This window comes from Bos indicus x Bos taurus, chromosome 4 (genome assembly GCF_003369695.1).
Source record: "Bos indicus x Bos taurus breed Angus x Brahman F1 hybrid chromosome 4, Bos_hybrid_MaternalHap_v2.0, whole genome shotgun sequence".
Taxonomy (NCBI): domain Eukaryota; kingdom Metazoa; phylum Chordata; class Mammalia; order Artiodactyla; family Bovidae; genus Bos; species Bos indicus x Bos taurus.
Window position 1 is genome coordinate 62,824,911 of NC_040079.1, and position 25,374 is coordinate 62,850,284.

Here is a 25,374-nt window from a genome sequence, read left to right on the forward strand (position 1 = left end):
AGACAGTAGCCCACCAGGTTCCTCTGTCCATGGGATTTTCCAGGCAAGAATACTGGAGTGGGTTGCCATTTTCTCCTTCAGGGGATCTTCCCAACCCAGGAATAGAACCCACCTCTCCTATGTCTAGTCAAGGCTATGGTCATGTATGGATGTGAGAGTTGGACTGTGAAGGAAGCTGAGTGCCGAAGAATTGATGCTTTTGAACTGTGGCGTTGGAGAAGACTCTTGAGAGTCCCTTGGACTGCAAGGAGATCCAACCAGTCCATTCTGAAGGAGATCAGCCCTGGGATTCCTTTGGAGGGAATGATGCTAAAGCTGAAACTCCAATACTTTGGCCACCTCATGCGAAGAGTTGACTCATTGGAAAAGACTCTGATGCTGGGAGGGATTGGGGGCAGGAGGAGAAGGGGACGACAGCGGATGAGATGGCTGGATGGCATCACTGACTCGATGGACCTGAGTCTGAGTGAACTCCAGGAGCTGGTGAAGGACAGGGAGGCCTGGCATTCTGTGATTCATGGGGTCGCAAAGAGTCAGACACGACTAAGCGACTGAACTGAACTGAACTCCTATGTCTCCTGCATTGCAGGCAGATTCTTAAGGAATACTTCTTACAAATACAGCTAAACATTGGGATTACGAATTTTAGTGGAAACTTCAAGACCAATAAGAACTTTAAAGGAAGCCCAATCAGAAATGAGAACCAAGTTTAATGCCAATCAACATTTCAAAAATTAGAGAGAAGAATGGGGTATTTATAATTGTTTTTCTTTGTATTTCATAGGTAACGGTATTTGTGGGAGATTTTTAAATAAATGTTTGCCTTATTTTTTTTTTTGAAGTGGTAAAGGTAGAAAAGGTAACTAAGAAAAGGAGGGAAAGAGAGCATTCAGTTGTACATTTTGCAATCCAGGAAAACCCTATTATTTCTTAGTTGGTATTCTTATAAGTAGGTCCCACAATTACCATAAATGATTAGAGCCAGGTAGTATGATTATCAAAAGTCAAATACCATGTTTCTTGTTTTTAATCACAATTCAAGTTTATTGCATTCTTCCCATCATAAAACTATGCATGATATGGAACATATTGAACAGCAGACAAAAGGAAAAACAACTCACAATACTGTGATTCAAGTAAATCATTATTTCATATTTTGGTTGATTGCTTTCTCATGATTTCTCCAAGCCAAGCTTTTGTTTGCTTATTTTATTCTATACATCTTTTAAATTCTCATTATTTAAACATAAGCTTTTACTCATGTTGCCTACAACTGTTTACAGGCTTCAGTTTAATACAGCATTCCATCAAATGGACATTTTACAAATTATATTTTGCCTTAGTGCTCGATAGTTGCTTTCAATTTCTTTTGCCATTATAAATAATTCTGTAAGGAACATATTGGGTAAAAAGGTTTTCAATTATTTCAAATTCTTTCCTTGGAATATAATCCTCAAAATTGAACTATTTATCAAAAACAATAATCAAAATTAAAGGGCAATGCGATGTCTGGGATTTGTAACAAAATTATACAGAGTAGCAAAATGGATGGGAGTTACAGATGAAATAAGATTGTATATATTTAAAATTTTCCAGAACAGTATGTTCAAACAAAAATAAAAAGCAGGTAATGTCCTGAGGGAGAAAAATATATATATTTATATATATATATACACACACAAACATTATATAATACTAGCAAAGATGAAAGTTAAGACTCTTTCTGCATGTTGTGAAATTGCTTCCCTCGAGGACTGTAATCATTTTTACTTCCAACATATAGCTTAAGGTTTATTGTGAAGTATTCTTTAACTTTGAAATCTTTATTTATACATTGACTTTGGCACATCTCTCCAACCTACTGAAATTTTTTTCTGCTGAGATACGATGCTGAGTTTTCACTTTATTCTGCTGCTGCTGCTAAGTCACTTCAGTCGTGTCCGACTCTGTGCGACCCCATAGACGGCAGCACACCGGGCTCCGTCTGGACACTGGCAATTGCTTTTTTGATGCTCTGTTGTTTATCATGCAAACATGATCTTAAGCAGAATAAAATTAAGTTATTTACCTATAGGAATATTTATCATATGGTTTTTAGGCTACCTCATATAACAAGAAAATCCTGGTTCAAGTACAAACTAGGAACATACCAGCAATTAATTAATGCCCCCAAATTATTAACATATAAAAATCTGAAAACTTATAGTGATAAGGCTTTTCTTACCTAAAAGTTGAGCAATGCAGTGTCTAAATACATGTTTTACCTATATGGCTCTAGCTCTGACTCCGCCATTAAAGTCTGTGACCCTGGGAAAGGCTCTCATCTCCAAAAATCAGTGTTTTACACTAGTTCTCATTTCCAAACTCTATATGGCTCTATGATTCTATATAAACTTAAAGTAAAATTTTAAAAACAGTTGGTCAATGAGAAACTTCATCACCATATATGGTATATCAGCTTCCTGGATCTGCTATCACAAAGTACCAAGAACTAAATGGCTGAGAGCAATGGCAATGTATTGTGTCACAGACATGGAGGTCAGAAGTGTGAATGAAGGGGTGTGCTCAGCCATATTCTCTCTAAAGTGGCTAGGAAGAGATCTGCTCCAGGCATCTTACCTAGTTTCTAGTAGATGCAAGTAATCCTTGGCTTGTAAACAGCCATCTTCTCCCTGTGTCAACGTCATCTTTTATGTATGTTCGTTCAAATTTCCCCATTTTATAAAGACACCAGTCATACTGGATTAGGGATCACCCTTATAAGCTCAGTTTATATGATTACCTATTTCCAAAAAGGGCCATATTCTGAGAAACTGAGGTTTAAAAAGTCAATATATGAGGTTTTGGAGTGGGGGAGGGGGTGAGTACACACAATTCGACCCTTATGGGTCATATGGCACACTGGTTAATCCCTGTTGCCCTCTAGATCCATTCCCTGATCTTTTCTGACCTCTACCCCAAGTCTCGGAGAAGGCAATGGCACCCCACTCCAGTACTCTTGCCTGGAAAATCCCAGGGACGGGGGAGCCTGGTGGGCTGCCGTCTATGGGGTTGCACAGAGTCGCACATGACTGAAGTGACTTAGCAGCAGCACCCCAAGTCTGTGAACTACATCACCCAAGCTTCCTTGCCTTCTAGCTTCCAACTGGGTTCAGCAAATAGGAGGCACCTGGAGGAGATCACAAGCTAATGGAAGAGAGAAGGTGGGAGATCTATTGCCACCGCCAGTCTCCCACCAGGCTGCTGTTTTGGTAGTTACTACATGCAGTCACTCAGGGCCCTGATTCCTGCCCCCTGGCCCCTCTCCCATGCCTCGCACTCTCACCAGTAAAGTCCATTCCCTCTTCCTCACCCTCCAGCACAAGGTCATGACTTCCCACTGCCACTAGTCCCTGGGTACTTCACTATTTCTTTCTCACTGAATCCTGTCCTATTGCCTACCCCTTTGTGAACAGCCCCATTCATTAACCTCTCTTCATCAACCTCATTCATGTACAATCTGTTTCTCACCAAGACCCTGTGTGGTACATAGGGATAAGCCACTTTTTACTTCAGATGATCTACATGGTTTATCAAAACTCTAAACAAGAGTGTAACCTCAGGCATGGATGCCTCCAGTCGATATATGAAATAAGTGGTAGTAAAGGTATCACTCTATATCATATATGCATTTGTTATTCTTTGCCCTCTCTCTTCCATCTCCATCTGGAGAATATACGAGAGAGCTCAAGAGCATGGATTGTGGAGGCAGACTGCTTCCCTTCGACTCTTGCCTCCACAACTTACCAGACTGTGTAAACTGAGCAAGTTACTTAACCTTGCTGTATATTAATAAAATGGACATTAAAGTAATAGTATATAAGTCATAGGGTTGCTATATGAGACAGACATCAAATTACTTAATTTGATGTTTTTCACTTGATCTATGCTTTTAAGTCCATCTAGCCTCATCATTTTATGTGGATCCCAACTACCCATTCAAAGGTATACTAGAAATATATAAAAGCACAGACAACTCTTAAACTTTTACCATCCAAACTACCTACCAAACTCAGAAGGTCAATAAGACCTGTTGCTCCTGCCACACCTGGCTCTCTGACCACTACTGCATACCTTCAATTGTCAGTTTTATTTCCTTACAATTCACTTTTGATGACTTCACACGCTGTCAGACAAGCCCATGATGTTCATCAATCCCCAACCTGGGCTACTCCAGGCTACATGTGAGACATCACGCTCCACCCACTACCCCAAGCTCTATTCAGTCTTTTAAACAACAGTTATCAAAATCCTCCTTCAGCCAGAAAGACAGCCTTTAACAGAGATTTTCATCTCAAGTGTTTACACTTGGTTTGATAATTGTGGAGATGTTACTCAAAAAAAAAAGACATAATGTATAGTCAAAACTATGGTTTTTCCAGTAGTCATGTACAGATGTGAGGGTTGGACCATAAAGAAGGCTGAGCGCTGAAGAATTGATGCTTTCCACCTGTGGTGTTGGGGAAGACTCTCAAAAGTCCCTGGGACAGTAAGGAGATCAAACCAGTCAATCCAAAAGGAAATCGACCCTGAATATTCACTGGAAGGACCGATACTGAAGCAAAAGCTCCAATACTTTGGCCACCTGGTGCAAAGAGCCGATTCATTTGAAAAGACCCTGATGCTGGGAAAGATTGAGGGCAGGAGGAGAAGGGGGTGACAGAGAATGAGATGGTTGGATGGCATCATCAACTCAATGGACATGAGTTTGAGCAAACTCTGGGAGATGGTAAAGGACAGGAAACCTTGGCATACTGCAGTCCATGGGGTTGCAAAGAGACACAACTGAGTGACTGAAAAACAGCAACAATTTGTGTTTTTATATAAGTGCTTATTTATTAACACATCAAAATATTTTATCAACATCCCCAAAGAAGCTCAACTTAGAAATCAGAGTACTAGCTTTGACTTGACTGGTAGCTATAGAGTTCATTGTTATAAAACCAGACTGACTGACTGACCTTGTGACTAGTTAGTAGAAAGGCCCAGTGGCCAAGAGCACAGATCTGAGGTGAGAAAGCCCTGGTCAGGGTCCTCACTCTCACACTTAATGACCTTGGGCATGTTAAAGTCGCCATATGCCAGAGGTTCCTCACTATAAAATAATAGTTCTTACCTTCCATGATATTGGAAAGATTAAATGAGATGATATGTACAAAGTATTTAGGACAATCATAATAGGACAATTGCTGACACACAGTAAATGCTCACTTTCAGTTCTAAAACTTCCAATTGTATATAATCAGTCCAGAACTACATACAGTTCCATAAAAGATCATTTTTATAACATTCTGAATAACTCTCTTAATTATTACCTGGGAATGTGGGCCAGTTCTTTGACTTCCCTTAGCCTTGGCATCTTCATGAGTAAAACAAGCATAGTATAGTTTCAAGGGCTCCTTGTGATGTTCAAATGAAACAGTGAATATATAAAGCCCAAAATGAGTACAAGGGGCCATTCTTATTGTTATAGCCCAGACTCTGGACTAGGAATAACATGTGATGGTGGTAAGGAAATAATGTAGGGTCTAAATTTCCACAATAGTAGGAGACAAGGGTTCAATCCCTGGGTCAGGAAAATCCACTGGAGAAGAGAATGGCTACCAACTCCATTATTCTTGCCTGGAGAATCCCATGGACAGATGAGCCAGGGGGGTCGCTGGAGAGTTGAACACAACTCAGCGACTAAAGAACAAAAACATGCTTAGTAATCTTTCACAGGGAACCTGGAACACAGTCTGGGATGTGGGGAAGCATTTCTTTCTCCTTAAAAATTAACAGAAAAAATGGCATGAAGAGCTTAAACTTTGGAGTTAAATAAATTTGAGTCAAATCTGGTTCTGTCACATACTAGGTAAATGGATGGAGTCAAGCAAATTATTTCTCTAAGCCTCAACTTAATTATCTGTAAACAGAAAAATAACAATATCTGCTTCATGATACTTTTTAAGAAAAAAGAGGGATAATGTTTAAAAGGTATTTAGCAGAGTATCTAGAAGACTGTATGTGCCAAATAAATGGTAGTAACTGTTGTTTTAAAAAAAAAAAAAAAGATTAATTTTACTTTAAAGGAAGTATTCTGTGGCAGTTACAGTTTGGGACTTTTTTCTCCTCCTACTTACAACTCTCACTGCTCATATTCACTTTACCATTATATTAGTGATTTTAGAAAATAAGTTTTCACCGATGACCCATGTTTACATTAAAACAATATATGCTGAATCTTGAGTTCATGCCTGAACTTGCTTGGAATTATAGAGATGAGAAGGTATCACTACCATTTTAAATATGATTATTGGCTATTATCTTGCTTTCCTTTTAAGACAAGGGCAAAACATTTTTACTATATGCAGAAACATTCCTGTTGACAATTTATTCATCACTGTTTATGACCTGCAGTTTTCTTTCAAATCAAGCAATTAGATTTTACACAAACTTCCATAAAATAGCAGCAAAAATGACTTCCTCAGCATATTTAGTATTTTTTTAAGGTTTCCCAGATCTAACACCCTCCAATTAATATTTATCTTCTTCCTCCCAACATCAATGACTATGCTGCCTAAGGGAAGCCCCATGCCACCTAAGGCACTTGAGGTTAGTAATAAGATTGGGCTGGATGAAATAATACATTGCATTATAAAGAATGAACATCTCATCCAAATGAAATATGCTAGGAGACTAAAGAGGCTAGGAGACAACTAATTGTAATAATATTAAGAAACAGGTAACAAGTCATTCTTTCTCAATGCAACTAGATCTACTAACTGCCATAGCTACTTTCTACTTACATTAGTATTACCTCAGGGGATCTATTGTTTTCCTATAAAAGTCAGCCAAGCTGAACAGCTTAACTAAGGTATTTCTCTATATTAGTTTCCAAGTACAGAAAGTATATCTGTAAATAAAACATACATCATTCATTGCTGCCAAGATGTTATTAATTCTTGCTGCTCAGAAACTGAAATCGCTATACAGGCCTTCTTTTACAGGGAAGCAAAGAAATCTGATTGTTAACCTAGCTTTGAGTATCACATAAGCAGACCATGTATTTTCCCATTTATTATGAGTGTCCAAGTGCTGTCAAGCCATACTACCCACACTTGATGCCTAGTTTCTTCCACTAATATAAAATTCCATCTTTAAGATAAATTTAGGTCTTAAAAGAGTTTCAGAGGAAAGGAAAATACTGAAGAGTATGTCTAGGGTTAAAGATAGAATAGTAGTCTAGGACTTACATGCCACACAAGAGAACAAATGGACCTGGTAGAAGTTTTGACAGGAAAAGGGTACGATCCGACTGTGCTCAGAACTTTGGAAGCAATATCAAAAATGTATTAGAGGAAACAAAGTAAGAGAGACACCATGTGGGATTTTAGCACGGGTGGGAGGGACATGAAGTAAAACACTGCAAAAAAAGAGAAAATAAAAATATTCAGTATGCACTTCATAGGTAAACCCAAAAATATTGAGTATCTAATTGTATGTAGATAATAAAAAATAAATTAAAAAAGGAAGAAGCTGAAGATTATAGTAAAGTCTCTAACTTTGACTTGTAACCAAATATGGCGAGGTCAAGAATCAAAATAACATACTGTATTGGTGTTTTTCCTTCTGGCTTACTTCACTCTGTATAATAGGCTCCAGTTTCATCCACCTCATTAGAACTGATTCAAATGTATTCTTTTTAATGGCTGAGTAATACTCCATTGTGTATATGTACCACTGCTTTCTTATCCATTCATCTGCTGATGGACATCTAGGTTGCTTCCATGTCCTGACTATTATAAACAGTGCTGCGATGAACATTGGGGTACACGTGTCTCTTTCCCTTCTGGTTTCCTCAGTGTGTATGCCCAGCAGTGGGATTGCTGGATCATAAGGCAGTTCTATTTCCAGTTTTTTAAGGGATCTCCACACTGTTCTCCATAGTGGCTGTACTAGTTTGCATTCCCACCAACAGTGTAAGAGGGTTCCCTTTTCTCCACACCCTCTCCAGCATTTATTGCTTGTAGACTTTTGGATCGCAGCCATTCTGACTGGTGTGAAATGGTACCTCATAGTGGTTTTGATTTGCATTTCTCTGATAATGAGTGATGTTGAGCATCTTTTCATGTGTTTGTTAGCCATCTGTATGTCTTCTTTGGAGAAATATCTATTTAGTTCTTTGGCCCATTTTTTGATTGGGTCATTAATTTTTCTGGAGTTGAGCTGTAGGAGTTGCTTGTATATTTTTGAGATTAGTTGTTTGTCAGTTGCTTCATTTTAAAGAGTGAAGTAAGCCAGAAGGAAAAACACCAATACAGTATACTAACGCAAATGTATGGAATTTAGAAAGATGGTAACAATAACCCTGTGTATGAGACAGCAAAAGAGACACTGATGTATAGAACAGTCTTATGGACTCTGTGGGAGATGGAGAGGGTGGGAAGATTTGGGAGAATAGCATTGAAACATGTAAAATATCATGTATGAAACGAGATGCCAGTCCAGGTTCGATGCACAATACTGGATGCTTGGGGCTAGTGCACTGGGATGACCCAGAGGGATGGTATGGGGAGGGAGGAGGGAGGAGGGTTCAGGATGGGGAGCACATGCATACCTGTGGCGGATTCATTTTGATATTTGGCAAAACTAATACAACTATGTAAAGTTTAAAAATAAAATAAAGTTAAAATTAATTAATTAATTAATTTAAAAAAAAAAAGAATCAAAATAATAACCAGGGGAAGAAAAGTTTGGTATGGAGCAAATACTAGGTTGGGTTGGAATAATTCACAGAGTATCATCGTACAGATATATCCAAATCATAGCTAAAAGTATAGGCTTGATTCTTAGGCAAGAAGTCAAGGACACTGGACAAAGGAAACAGAAAATAGATCCAAGAGAAGAATCAGCAAAACACAGAACTCAGGGAATAACCAAGACAGAGGAGTGCCGTATATGACAAGGGACAGGGAAGTTTCAAGGAGAAAGTATTTACAATGCCTGAGTTAGCTATGGTATCAGGAAACATTCATACTGTGGCCACTGTATTTAGCACCAAGAAGGTACGGGAACTTTTTCAAGGAGTTTCTGTCCAGTATTGAATATAGAAGTATGATTTCACTAAACTAAGGAAGTAAGTTAAGGAACTCAAGAGAACTCAGGCCACTGTTTTCTGGATGTTTGAAAATAAAGAGAAAATGTGCCGATTCAGCTCTAAGCTCTGTCACTACGGAACAGAAAAGGGGAGAAAACAAGAGGAATTGAAGGTGATTCTAATGTTCCTAAACTGGATTGATGGGCAGTGATATAAAGATCCAATAATCTCAGCTGCACAGTCCAGTAGAGTAGCCATGAGCTTCCATGAAGCTACCGAACACTGGAAAAGGAGTTAGTCCCGAGTTGAGATGCACTCTTGGAAAGCCACACCAGATTTATAACTTAGCATCTCAAACATGGTAAAATATCTCATTAATAGTTTAATATTAATTACATGTGGAAATAATATTTAGGATACTACACTGAGCTAAATAATTATTAAAATTAATTTCACCTCTTTTTAGTTTGGCAATGTGCCAAGTAGACAATTTAAAATTACATATATAGCTCACATTGTATTTTTATTAGATATCCCTGATCTAGAGAATGAATACTGGAATTGGAATAAGAGTAGGAATCAAAAAGTTTCTGTTGAAACCAGCCCTTCTATTTCACTTTAGGATAAAAGTTTATGATATGGTCACCCAGGACAATGTCATGAAAATGTAACTTAAGAAACTTAGGTCCTAGCTGATGAGGTGGCTTACTCAGGTTCTCTGGCTAGTCAGAAGCAGAACTCAAACTAGAACCCACACATGAGTATTACTTCTATTATTCCACCTCTTGAAATGTCAGTGAAAATTTTAAAAGTCTGAATTTTAAAAAAGGTAATAGCAGCTTGGCTGTAATATATATCCCATTCTATGCCACATCTAATAAAATCACTTACAGCAAAAAACACAACCTCGAAACATTAAAATCATGACCTCAGTAAAAACAGCATCCTATGTTCACCACTCAATCCATATTGGAACTAATCTTTTAAGATACCCATGCTAGGTTTCGCTTTTATTTGGGGCATATATGCACTCCGAATTTATTTCAACACAATTCCACATTAGTTTTAAAGACAGTATCATCCATTCAAGTATATGTCTCTTAAAAAATAGGTTTAAGAAAAAAATTGAAAAAGCTCAAATAATTTACTTCTCAATTCCTGTATTATTGTCTGCCATTCATGAATGGTAACTCAATAAAACATCAGGGGTTTTTAGTGCAATACTCATGAGAAGTTAAAAATTACTATGTTTAAAGCATAGCTACAGTATATAATACACTATATTTCAAATTCTTACAGAATTTAAAGTCCAACTTTGTCCAATGAAACCTTAAAAGTTCATTCAATCTCTATGTTACAGGTTAGCCAGTTTCACCAATAATTATAACCAACCAAAAATCTCTAGTTATAATTTCTTCAATATTCCAAGCTCCTATAAATCTGTTTATATTTCCCATTTAAAAATGGGTGTAATCATATTGTTAATGACCTGTTCTTTTAGAGCTAATTTTCCATAAGAAACTGAAAAAATAAACTTACTGCTTTCAACAGTACATAGTACTAAATTTTGTGAAATAGTTTAATAAGCTATGACTGCCAAAATGATGATAGCTATTTTCATTGTAGAGTTACTGCTCCAAAATGCAGTGCTGAAAAATGAAGATTATTTGATTAGGCAGCATGTTTATTTCATTTTGTATATACACACCCTGTATTTATTTTAACAAAGAAAGCTACTATTGGTATTCCAAAATGACATGATTGAGAGAAATAAAGAATGCCAGCTTCCACCTCTTGTCTATGTGCTGCTCTCTCAATGCACCAGGCTGATAAAAGGCTGATACAAATCTAGCTAATGTCTTCAGGCATGCACATACCAATTGTGTTTTCCAAAGGGGCATTTTCCATTTTGATCCACATGTTTGCATTTCTTTGCTTGCTGTTTGTGACCCCTCTTCACATAACTGGAATTAGTGTGCTCACCTATTTCAAAGATTCCAGATTCCTGTATGGCAGGCTGTCCATCGGCTCCAGATACCACATTTAAAGCAGAGCTTCAGCACATTTTTAAAGACTTTTCCAGTTTGCCCTGCTTGTACTGGCCTCTTTCAGCTTACTACACAGAGCAGATGCTAGGTGTCCACTGTCATCTACTCCTGCAACCGTAACCCGGCATGGTGCTACAGAGGCTCACTGCTCCTTCAGTGCGTGCAGAGCCCGTCACAGCGTTATACATGCCAACCCACTGCACAGGAAGAGAAACTTGCAATTCATGGTGAGGAAAGTGCATAAGTATCTGTGATACACTCAGTATCAATATTCAATAAAATTTTTACTGCAAGCAACATATTACAGGCCTTCAGTTTGGTAAAGAGTCTATATTCTACTGTGGAGGATTTTTATTTCCTTAACTCTCAAAGCATCACTAAGATAAAGTCAAAAAATTCAAGAATGGTCTTCCATTTTTAACTACAGAGCTAGTGAAAACCTGGCCATATTTAGGACTTCTGATACAGCTTAACACATGATTCAGACATTGTTATATTCCTATGAGGTGAAGCTTTGACACCTTGTTCAACAAACCTACTTAACCACTTCTCCCACACAGCTATTCACTCTTGCCTCAAAATTCTTACACATGCCACCTCCTCTCCATGCCTCAAAATTGTTACACATGCCATCTCCGAAACTCTTTTGCTTCTCTGGTCAAGCATTAACCACCCCATCTTTAAAATCAGATTTCAAATTCACACCTACTTTTCTTTCAGTGCCTCTCCCTTCACTAACTCATTACTTTCAGTATCCTATCAATAGCAGTTCCTATGGTTCTATAAACTCACATACACCTGGTATCTCTGCTGTGGCTACTTTAATCATAAGATACATATAGATAGGAACTATGTCTGCCATTTCTGTTGCACCACCTGACAACATTTTCCACAAGTGATATGCTATTAAACCAGATAATTTTAAAACCTGTAAGCCCTCATGTGAAGTGTTTACCAATTTTGATGATATAAATACTCCCACCATGGCTAATTTCAAGCAACCAACATAAAGTTGCTGAATCTTGGGATAGGAAGATATGGGTACTCTGACTCTGGAACCAGAACAAAGCATTGTACCATGCTCACCACAACTCCTGAGTAATACTGAATATTAAGTTTCCCCTTCTGATAGGCCCACCTACTACATTTTCAACAATTTTCAAAAATGTCCCTTTTCAATTTGAGCTCATTCAAAACACATCTATCTAGTGGAATCATAAATTACATGAGGGAAGATGCTTTTCTTGTCTATTTTCTTTACAGCTGTAAAAATGGCTAGTTCTGGGCCCAGAGTAAACACTGAAAAATTAATTGCCAAATGAATTAATTGTCAATAATTTAAATATAGGAAAACACTATGTAAAATCCAGTAGGAGTTGCTATATGCCTCCCATCATAAAATAAATTTAACCTACATGTGAAAATAAAATAATCATACAGAAAAGAACTATCAAGTTAAAAGAAATTATCGGGTGTGATCCCTTCATTTTATTAAAAAGGAAAACCTTTCCACAGTAGTTAATTGACAAGTTAATTGACATGCAGTCCCACAGTGCCAGAGGAAGCCTAGAACTCAGGTCTCTTGGTATCTGGTCCAAATCTTTTTTGACTAGGTAATCATTAACTGCCCCTTGGGTTATTACCTATTTGAGCTATTAACCTATTGGGAAACTGCTAACATTTTGAAAAGCAGACTTTTTCACTGTATATTAATGTTGAAAACCAACACAGAAAAGCATTTGATAGAATATCTAATAAAAGAAAACCCAAACTAATTGTAAGACTATCAGTGACAAAGACAGATTATAATTATATAGTTCTGTATAAATCAAACGACATTTTCCTCAACATAGCATCATAGGAGCTGAGATTAGCCCAATTTCTATATTCATACCATCTTTAAATTTGGAATCATCTATGAACTTAATTATCTTGGTTACTATTACCTCTGATCATTAGTACAGAGGTCATATAAAATTAGTCCTTATATTGACTCCAAAAATTACCACCAAGATCTTCCCTTAATTCAGAAGCATAAGAAGCTTTAAAAATGGCCAGGAATCTACTGTCTTTAAAAGTTTAATTTATTTATATATATATGTGTGTATATATAATTATACATATGTTATTAGGTTAATTAGAAGTGTATCTCAGTTATGGTCTTATTAAAAACACCTAAGTAAAAATTCTAAATATTGTGTAAAGAAAGATTTTTTCTTCCAAGAATTATAATATTCTATACTGAATTTCTGTGAATGAGTCAAGTAGGTTGATAGTCTCTAAAGTTGTTTCTACTATGAAACAGATGAGTAAAGCAGAATCCAAGTGTAAATAACCAGTAATATATATAGTGAAAATTACAGTATTTTAACAAGTGACAGATGTTACATATGCTTCTCATGAGAAATCCTTTATCCATTTCATTATTTGCTACCATTTTAAAAATCCACAATAAAATTAAAGTGCTAAATGTGCTATTTCCTCCCTGAAAATAACCAAAATCCCCACCCTCTCCATTCCTAGACCAAAAGTGAATATTTGAAGATAACTGCAGCAGATGAAGTTCATTAGCCAATGTTCCCCTAACACCTAAGGCAGTTTTCTGATTTTTTTGGTATGATCTTATTACTGTCTAATTATCCATATTGCTTTTCTTCCTTTTTGTTAAACAGAAATTCACAGAAGCAGTTTAACCTTTCATTTAGAATCATTAAATACACCCCCCTCCTTCACTGATAATTGGCCTCTTTATTAACTGATTTCTCCTGTTGATTTATTACCTATCTTTTTCTTTTTTTTGCCAAATTTGTATCCATTCTGTTAATACATTCTTTACCTTCTTTCAACTCGATTAACACACTGTCATTGTTACCAAAGCTTTCCTATTATTTCTTCAAGTTCTTACTGCTCTTTAAAGATCCTCTAGTAGAATAATGAATTCTTAATAACCTGGAACATTTTGATGATTCATACTTAATTGTATAGTACAATTTACATGAGACATACAACTAACACTTAAATGTTTCCTATTGTGTTGTTAACACTCTACAGTAACTTTGCAGCAATCCAAATACACAAGTCTTTGCAATGTAACTTATGACCTCTAAAAGCACAGAGAGCCATATTACAATTATCATATTCATAGCCAAACCAAACTGAGTCAGCCTCTGTCAGCAGTTTCCATACAGTTTTTAATAAAATGAAACAGATACTTGTGCCTTCAGTAAATATCAATGTGACCTCTAAACGTGAGTAAACCGGTCACTAGATTATGCAAGGAGTAACCTTTCATAATAATGAGTCATTGAGGCTTCTCTCTAATGGAAATAAACAATTGCCAAAAAAAAAAAAAAAAAGGTATTTCTGTTCTTGGAAAGAATGTTTTCCTGAACTCCAAAACACTGATAAAGTTTGGTGGCTGTCACTTTAAGCCCTCTCCCTTTCTTATCAGCCACAGACACATTTCCCAGCAATGCCACCTCCTCTCATCAAAAACAGTGCTTTTGCTTGTTTGTTTTTGTAAAAGGAAAAAAAAAAAAAAACAGGAAGGTAGCTATTGACCTTAGATCAAATAAGGTGATATTGAAGTTCTGAGATTTCTTCCACTTTTACAGGACTTAAGCTATGAAATGGAATATGGGATCTAGGATCATTTTTTTTTTTTTCTAAGAACAGGTGCACAGAGTATTGACTGGTGCAAAGCACATATGAAGTCGACAAAAGAGATGGAAGCAACCAGAACTAGATTAACCAGTGGAGCCAAAAACTCAACACCCACGATAAATGACAACAGAGAAAGAAATAGAAGATGTCTATAGCTTTCGTATTCTGAATAATTTTAAACAAAAAAAGAATTTTGTGCTCATCCTCTTGTAAAATACCTGCCTGCCAACTTTAGATTTTTCGATTTTCAATCATTTCAACTGAAGACGATCTTAATAAGCATATATTCATCTGACTTCTTAGACAAAAAAAGCCCTGGTGTTCAAAGTCCCCTTATCTGTTATAAAGTGTCTGTTTAATGTATCTACAGAGTAGTTAAGAAAACCTCTCCCAGGTCACTCAGCCACTTAGTGACTGAAAACAGCTAAAAGGAGCAATATTTTCTGAAGCCTATTCTTATATCTGGGGCTTCCCTAGTGGCTCAGTTGGTAAAGAATTTGCTTGCAATGCAGGAGACCATGGCTCAATCCCTGGGTCAGGAAGATCCCCTAGAGAAGGAGAAGGTAACCCACTTCAGTACTCTTGCCTGGAAAATTCCTTGGATAGAAGACAGAGATGCCTGGTGGGCTACAGTCCCTGGGTTCACAAGAGTCAGATATGACTTAGCAACTAAACCATCACCACTCTTACATTCTTGTACAAAGCAACTTGCAGGTAGAGGCTTACAGGTTTGTTTTACATAAAAGAAAATAATTTTTAATTACTTAGGCAAGTGGTTAATAAAATTTTTCAAATACTTAGTAAGAGTCTTCTATAAAAGTTCATCTCTTTATACATTCTAAGGGTAGTATTAGAACTATTTGCATCTTTCCATTGCTAAACACAATTTTATATTGCCACTCTAACAAATTAAAAAAAAATGAAGGGATTTAAAGTTAAAATAACAGCCATTTAAAATTTAAAAAGCTCATGTCCTCCAGGACTGCAGTCTGGCAAATTCAGCTGGGTACTCCACTTGGAGTCTCCAAAGGCCCAAATCAAGCTGTAGGCAACTCTGGGTCCTTCTCTAGAGACTGGGGTAGAGTCCATTTCCAGGCTCCCTAGCTTGTTGGCAAAATTCAATTCTGTGTATGACTGGCCTTTGGCAAGAGTTCATTCTTAGTTTCTAGAGGTACCCTGTTTTCTTCTTCTCATGGTCCTTGAATCGTCAAAGCCAGCAAAAGTGCATGGAAGAGTTCCCATTCTCTGGCTCTCTGACTTGTTCCACTGCACTTTCCTCACTTCCGCCTCTGCCTGCTTCTAAAGACTCATGTGACTACATTGGACCCACCTGGATAATCTAGGCTAGCTTCTGCTCTTAAGGATTCCTGAGACAACATGGATTGGGCTCACCTCGATAACCTAGGCTAGCCTCCTCGCTTTAAGGTCAACTGAAGGTCAACCTTAATTACAACCACAAGGTCCCTTTGCCAATACAAGGTAACGTATCCACGGGCACAATATCTCAACATATTCTCTGTCCTAGGTATTAGGCATGGAAACTTGAGGACCAAAATTCTGCCTACTATAGCTAGCACCTATTTTATTGATGTAACCTTAAAGAAATGTGACTTTTTTTTTAAACAGATCATATTGTTCAAACTTAACAACTCTAACAAAAATGTAAATTTTCACCCTTAATATTTATCCATCCATTTCCAAGAATGACTCAGATTGGCCCTGTTTATATGCAGTGCCTACCAGTGAACCAATCACCCATGGCCTAGATATTTCCTAACTGACCTATCACCCAGTTCATAATCCTCCCCCTGCTGCTGCTGCTAAGTCGCTTCAGTCGTGTCTGACTCTGTGAGACCCCAGAGATGGCAGCCCACCAGGCTCCCCCATCCCTGGGAATCTCTAGGCAAGAACACTGGAGTGGGTTGCCATTTCCTTCTCCAATGCATGAAAAGAGAAAAGTGAAGGTGAAGTCACTCAGTCTTGTCTGACTCCTAGCGACCCCATGGACTGCAGCCCACCAGGCTCCTCCATCCATGGATTTTCCAGGCAAGAGTTCTGGAGTGGGGTGCCATTGCCTTCTCCCAATCCTCCCCTTAGTTGTCTCTAATTTGCATTAAACTGATCTAGCTCTTCAGTTACACTAGTTTTCGTCTCTAGAATCCCTTTCAATTCTTCTTCTATATTCTCATTCTCTAATAAACTCTATCTTTTCATCAATTTTTAACATATTGATTATAATTATTTTATACATCATGTCCAATAACTCCAAAAACTAGAACACCATGAGAGTGTTTCTACTGTTTCCTGTTTTATGTTTTTAAAATCTTGGACCTGGTTTGTGATACGCATGGTAATTTTTTATAAAATGTGAGGTACTGTGTATAAAACTTATAGAGACTCTGCATGATGTCTCCTGCTTCCGGCAATAACAGATAGTTAAAGTGAAGGCAGATTACCTTAAAATCAAGATTGAGTTTATCAAAGGCTGCATTGTAATTTTTGTAACTTAGAGTCTATTTCTAGTTCTCCCTAACTCCTAGGACATAGCCTTTAGGGGATTCCAATTAAAAGTTGAAAACGCTTCACCAGGGTCCTGCATATGCCTGAATTCTACTTCGTGACTTCTTACCCCTGTGAAACTGCCAAAAATTATGCCCAGTACCTCCCATCTTAGCCTCCACTGCTTTGCTTCTCAGCCTCATGGCATGAGCTGTTTATAAAGTGACAAAAACCCAAGATGAGAAGTGGCACTAAATACAGGGCTCACCTCAGTGTGTTGCTCCACTCTGGGATCTTTCCTCCTTGGTAGTACTATAATGCCTTTAGATATTCTTTTTAACAGTGTTTTCTCATTTTCTCAATATGGGCCTTAGTTTGAAATAAACTAGCCTATCATATGTGAAGAAATCAGATACGGATTGATCTCAGTGGTCTCCGTTTATGTGTGCATACATATCTTATTGATTCCAAAAGTATTAAAGATGGGTTGACATACATATGGGATAGCTAATTTTTTGTGTATTATATTTTCTGCTTGAAAGCTCAACTATTTACTTCTTAAATTTTTAAGTTGTTCCTTTGTTAGAATTATTATTTAAGCTTATATTCAAAATGCTTCTCCTTCACAGTTCAACCTGACACCTTAAATATAACAATCAACAAGCATTTAGGAGTGTCTTTTCTGTAAATGCTGTCCTGCACTTTTTTTTTTTTTTAAGTAGGGTAACAGTGTCCTCAGAGACTGGTTTTTTTCCACAATAAAAATAAAAAGTTACAAACATAAGTACCACTATTTCATGGACTGCTGCCTATATAACTTCGTTCTTTGACAACTTCTAGTCATCTCTCAGAGAATATAAGATTTATGAAAAGGGTTGAGCAGAGGCTATGGATAGCTCCTATAGTTACATTACCATAAAATCTCAATAATTCAAAATTGAAATTTATGATCACTGAAACATCTCTAAGCTATAATTTGTCTCTGAACTAAGAAAATGTTTTATTGCATAATTAAATGTATAAAAATTGTGAAGGCAATTTATCCTGCTCAAGAAAGGAAATTGCTTTTAAGGACCACCTTAAGGTTACCAACTTTCTATCTACATGCCTCTAAACAGTATTTATAAAATCAATTTAATCTAGATCAAATAATAGCAAACAAAACTTACACTATCTCATTTTTTAAGTATCATTTGTAAATACACTTAGTAATGGATACAGATTATTATGGGTAATTGAAAGTGCCAAAATCTAAATCTCTCATCAAAATAAATTACAGCCCAAGACTTCACTCTCCAGCATTTTGAATACCAGTTAATTAAAAACAATGAACAAAAGCCTAGGCACTTCCTCCTATCTATAGAACCTTTCTCTTAAAGTCATGTTCTTTCTAGATTTGTGTTCCTGAAATGTACAATATTAACTACAAACAAAAAAAAAAGGCTCTCAACCAAAAAAATTAGGAATAAGTACAATGGAAAGACTAGATAAGTATTCACGATTATATTCTCCCAGCTCAACAGATTAAATGGCTTTTCATACAATTATAAGTCATTATTCAGTATTATCATTGCCCTGGGCATTTGTTACAAAACATGAATTTCGTGTTTTAGCAGACTGCAGTTAATTTCCAATGGTGGGTCAAGGGACCTTTAAAGATTTACAAGCACTCAAGACACAAAGGAACTAGCACCTTTCTTTTTTTCCGCAAAGGCTCTTTTCTATTTCATCTATTTCCCTGGCTCACATCTTCATAACTCTTTGCATATTTACTGCTACAGATGTAGCCATCACAGAAAGTGGCAATTAGCTTAGCATATTGCAAACCAGCTGTCAAAATTGTATGCAGATTCTATATTTATAATAAAGTATTATTGCTATTAATGAAGAGACTACATTTCAGGAACAAGTGTATCAGAAATTTCATGGGATAATCCAATTGATGTAGAGATGCAAGGGCTTGTGTGACTTCTTTGCTAAGAATGAGTAAGGATCCTCAACTAAACCATCACCTCTATATACAGAGGCTTTACAGTTTGACAGTCAAGAACACTGGATTTGATGGGAAGCCCTTCAAACCTTCATTCTTCCATTTACCAGTCAGCTATATGATCTTAAACAAGTTACTTGACCTCTTTGTACCTCAGTGTTCTCACCTATAAATGGGAATAAACACATACCTACTTTACTAGGGTTTATTTTAATGAAGATTAAATAAAAATGAATATAGAATTCAGTATTGGGACTGGAAAATGATAAACAATCAATAAATATTAAAATTGTTGTGAAGCACATAAAAGAGATGCTCAATTATAATTATTAGTAAAATATAAATCAAACCTACAATGGGATATTATATCACACTGATATAATAAAGTGTGAAAAGTGAAGTGAAAGTGAAAGTGAAGTCGCTCAGTCATGTCGGACTCTTTGCAACCCCATGGACTGTAGCCTACCAGGCTCCTCTGTCCATGGGATTTTCCAGGCAAGAGTACTGGAGTGGGTTGCTATTTCCTTCTCCAGGGGACCCTCCTGACCCAGGGATTGAACTTGGGTCTCCCACATTGTAGGCAGATGCTTTACCATCTGAGCCACCAGGGAAGTCCAATTATTAGTAAAATATAAATCAAACATACAATGGGATATTATATCACACTGATCAGAATGGCTATCAACAAAAATTCTACAAACAATAAATGCTGGGGAGGGTGTGGAGAAAAGGGAACCCTCCTATACTGTTGGTGGGAATGTAAACTGATGAACCCACTATGGAAAACAATATGGAGGTTACTTAAGAAACTAAAAATAGAGCTACCATATGATACAACGAAGATCATGGCATCTGGTCCCATCACTTCATGGCAGATAGATGGGGAAACAGTGGAAATGATGGCTGACTTTCTTTTTCTGGGCTCCAAAATCACTGCAGATGGTGACTGCAGCCATGAAATTAAAAGACGCTTACTCCTTGGAAGGAAAGTTATGACCAACCTAGATACCATATTGAAAAGCAGAGACTTTACTTTGCCAACAAATGTCCATCTAGTCAAGGCTATGATTTTTCCAGTGGTCATGTACGGATGTGAGAGTTGGACTGTGAAGAAAGCTGAGCGCCGAAGAATTGATGCTTTTGAACTGTGGTGTTGGAGAAGACTCTTGAGAGTCCCTTGGACTGCAAGGAGATCCAACCAGTCCATTCTAAAGGAGATCAGTCCTGGGTGCTCATTGGAAGGACTGATGCTGAAGCTGAAACTCCAATACCTTGGCCACCTCATGCAAACAGTTGACTCATTGGAAAAGACCCTGATGCTGGGAAAGATTGAGGGCAGGAAGAGAAGGGGACAACAGAGGATGAAATGGTTGGATGGCATCACCAACTCCATGGACATGGGTTTGCGTAAACTCCAGGAGTTGGTGATGGACAGGGAGACATGGCGTGCTGCAATTCATGGGGTCGCAAAGAGTCGGACACAACTGAGTGACTGAACTGAACTGATAAGACAGCAATCCCACTCCTGGACATACATCCAGAAAAGATAAAAATTCTAATTCAAAAAGACACATGCATCCCAAAGTTCACAGCAGTACTATTTACAATAACCAAGACATGGAAGCAATCGAAATGCCCATCAAAAGATGACTGGTGAGATATATATTAATATAACATGTGTGGTATATACATACAATGGAATTTTACTTAACCATAAAAAAGCATGAAATATTGCCATTTGCAGCAATGTAAATGGACCTAGAAAATATCATATGAAGTGAAGTAAGTCAGAGAAAGACAAATATATGATATCACTTTCATGTGGAATCTAAAAATAATACAAATGAACCCATACACAAAACAGATACACAAAACAGAAACAGACTTACAGACACAGAAAACAAACTTACAGTTACCAAAGGGGGGAAAAGAGGTAAAAAAGAATAAACTAGGAACTTAGGATCAACAGACACAAACTGCTATATATAAAATAGATAAGCAAAAATAAATGTACTGTATAGCACAAGGAACTATATTCAGTATCTTATAATAGCCTATAGTGGAAAATAATCTGAAAAACATATATATATATATAACTGATCATTGTGCTATACTGGAAACTAATGTTGTAAATCAACTATACTTCAATAAATAAATATTTTTTTAAAAAAATAAAGAGACTTCAGTCCGACAAGAAAAAAAAATAATAATAAACTATAATGGGTACTTTTCTCTCTTTGTAAATTACATGTCTTTTTTCCTTTGTCTCTGAACCTGATCATCCCAACACTCACCAACACAGTGTTTACCTCTCTTTGGGAGTGTACTGTATTTCATAGAAACTACATTAGTTTTTCTCCACTTCAGACTTTAGGATCTCATCTTAGTTCACCCTTAGATGAGACACCTTAGACACACTCCAGGAAAGCAGCAGGTACAATGGAAGAAGATTTAAACAGAGCATTTGTCCACTTAAAATGTAATGTGTGTCACATAGGTGATTTCAAATTTTCTACTAGCTACATTAAAAAAAAGGAAAAAGAAACAGGTGAAATTAATTTTAATAAAATATTTTATTTGACTGAATATATCCAAAATATGTCTTTCCCAGTGGTTCAGTGCTAAAGAACCCACTTGCCAATGCAGGTGATACAAGAGACTCTGGTTCAAACTCTGAGTTGGAAATATCCCCTGGAGAAGAATGACAACCAATATTCTTGCCTGGAAAAATCCATGGACAGAGGAGCCTGGGGGCTGCAGTCCATGGGGTTGCAAAGACTTGGACATGACTGAGCACACAAGCACTTGGTATACAAAATACTATCATTTTAACAAGCAGCAGTAGCCACGTTACATAACAAGCACACAGTAGCAGTAGTAAAGAAGCCAGAGTGCCCAAGAATTGATGCCTTTGAACTGTGGTGCTGGAGAAGACTCCTGAGAGTCCCTTGGACTGCAAGGAGATCAAACCGTCAATCTTAAGGGAAATCAACCCTGAATATTTATTGGAAGGTCTGATGCTGAAACTGAAACTCCAGTATTTTGGTCATCTAATGCTGACCCATTGGAAAAGTTCCTGATGCTGGGAAAGATTGAGGACAGAAGGAGAAGAGGGTGTCAGACATGAACTTGGGCAAACTTTGGGAGATGGTGAGGGAGAGAGAGGCCTGGTGTGTCGCAGTCCATGGGGTCGCAGAGTGGGACACTACTGGGCAAATGAATAACAACAAAAGCCACATTTAACTGCTCAATAGCCACATATGTGTACTATATCAAGCAATACAGGTTTAATTGGACCTGTATTAAAATACAGGTTCAAATGGACCTGTATTCACATTCTGGCTCTGCCATTTACTTGCTAAATCTTAGTTTTATCACTTTAACTATGTCTGCAAGATTTAGTGTATACAGAAGTAGAAATATAATGTTTACATATGAAACATATAATGGAGAATCCGGTAGGAACCTGAAACGTCTTGAAGTTGTCTGAAGATTCTTCAATCACTATGTCAAGCGACACAGATATTTCTCTTTCTTCATATGATGAAGATCAGGGATCTAAACTTATCCGAAAAGCTAGAGAGGCACCATTTGTCCCCACTGGAATGGCAGGTTTTGCAGCAATTGTTGCATATGGATTATATAGATTGAAGAGCAGGGGACATACTAAAATGTCTGTTCACCTGATCCACATGCGTGTGGCAGCCCAAGGCTTTGTTGAGGGAGCAATGACTCTTGGTATGGGCTATTCCCTGTATCAAGAATTCTGGGGGAAACCTACACCTTAGAAGAGGAGATGCTGTCTTGGTCGTCTTGGTGGTGCTTGCTTTAGTTAGACATCTCATATTGAGGTTATATGTTTATGCTGAAAATAAATTGTTTGGGTCAGACAAGAACATGGTAATTTGAAAATTGGCCTCCTTTCTTGCAGGCTTGATTTGCCTGGTGACCAAGTTACTGGTGACTAGTTCACTAGCTAGGTCATTCAGGGGAGTCAGACCAGCACAAAAGAAACATGTCACTTTTAAATACACTTGATAATGGTACCTGTCCACCTTCTTAAACTCTTCTGTTGAAATTAGTTCTAAAGAAGACAACATGCCAATCTTGAAAATGCTCCCAGCTGCTGCAGAATATCATATGCTTTTGATGTAATGTAGGAATCCTATTTACCCCAGTTAATTTAACTTTCTGACGGCCTTGTGGACTGAGTACTGTTTTAAGGGCTGGTTGGCTCTTGAGGAACCCTTTCAGAACAGTGCATGGAATACAACATTACAAACCTCCCTGGAAGTCTGTGTGTGTTTTTAAACCAACACTAAAAAGCTGGTAACAGAGCCACTTTGAAGTAGTATTTATTTTAGAATCATAGTTATAAACATGAGAGTAACTTAACTTGTGGATCCCTTTTAGCTCTTTAGTAATTGCAGAATTATATTTTGCTGCTGTTATATTAGAATAAATTTAAATTATTTTGAAACATGTATTTTAAGTGCTAATGCAAAGGTAAATGAAAAACACTTTTTAAATGTGTGCGGTATGTTTGTTTTCTCCAAAAGTATCATCAACTAAATAAAATCCCTATAGTGGAAGTCATTGATGAGCAAGCTGGTTTGGTCAGACATTATACAAACTTTGGTATATCACAGAATGCTTTGTTGTACTTATGAATTCTCGTCTAACCTGAATTTACATTCCATGGTGATAACATGGTAAATGTAGTGTTATTAAAGTAAATGAACACATCAAAAAAAAAAAAAAAAAAAACCATATAATGTTCTAAACCAAAGTTACCTAAATAAAAAGTACATTAAAAAATAAATAAATAATGTCCACTACCCACAAAAATAATAGTAACTATTTCCTGTTACTGTTATGAGAAATAAAATGACAACCCAAAGCACTTAGTGTAATGCCTGACATACAGGAGTGTTCATTAAAGGAGAATTCACTCACCCTTGCCTTCTACTGTAGAAGTGAATGCTGGCTCAGTGTAGTATAATCTGTCACCTAGCCTTAGTTCCTTCCCTTCAACCCTACTATAAATTGTAGCCTTCCCCACCTGCACAGGCCTCCCTCCTTGCTTCCTAGCATCTAAAGAATTGTCTGTGTGGACTTATAGAAGCCATGGGATCTCTTAGTCAGGACACAAATATGTGGTTCCAAGAACCTGAAAAGCTCCATGCCTGACAATTTCCATCTCCTCTGACCTAGTCTTATCCACTTTCCCAACTGTTACCACTGCTGCAGCCTCCCCAACAACTGCCATCAACAGCACCACCTCCCACTGGAGACAGACTGACCCTCAAACATTCAAAGGGATCATTCTCCAAAATATCTGGCCAGGACCCTTCAACACTGTCAAGCTTAAAAAAGATGAAGAGTGACCAAGGAACTGTCACAGATTAGAAGAGACTAGAGAGACAAGAAAAATAAAAACAAAATATAGGATCCTGGGTAGGAGTTTGGTCTAGAAAGAGGACATTAGTGGGAACACTAATGAAATTTAAATAAGGTCTGTAGATTAGTTAACAGTATTGTATCAGTGTCAATTTCCCAGTCTCCATAATTATGCGATGGTTGTGTATGATGTTAATATTTGGAGGGTATAAGAAGAATAAGGTTTGAGAAGCTAATGTATAACATGGTGATGACAGTTAATAAGCTGTGTTATATAACTGAAATTCGCCAACAGTAGAACTTAAATGTTCTCTCTCTAGCTTAGCCCAACCCCCTCCCCGCCTCCCACACACAAAATGTAAACAGGCGATGGGTGAGTTAATTAACTTGATGAGGGAAATTCTTTCACAATGTGTACATATATCAATTCATCCCAGTATACACTTTAAATATCTTACAATTTTGTCAATTTTATACTAATAAAATTTAAAAAAATAAATAAGAGGATATGTGAGAACACCCTGTACTATTTTTACAACCTTTAAGTCGATAATATCTCAAAATGAAAAGTTAAAACACTCTTAAATGTGATTATTTGAAACTTTATTATGAAGGAAACTCTGTCCCAATGGTTCTGTTAATTGATATATCATTAT

General features: G+C 37.1%; 1 protein-coding gene and 1 pseudogene across 3 annotated transcripts in view; one reads left to right on the forward strand and one right to left on the reverse strand.

Moving 5' to 3' along the window:
- Positions 1 to 25,374, reverse strand: part of IMMP2L (inner mitochondrial membrane peptidase subunit 2) — a 956,056-nt gene that overhangs the window by 843,459 nt on the left and 87,223 nt on the right. The window lies entirely within an intron of this gene.
- On the forward strand, positions 22,785 to 23,214 carry LOC113891474 (annotated as a pseudogene).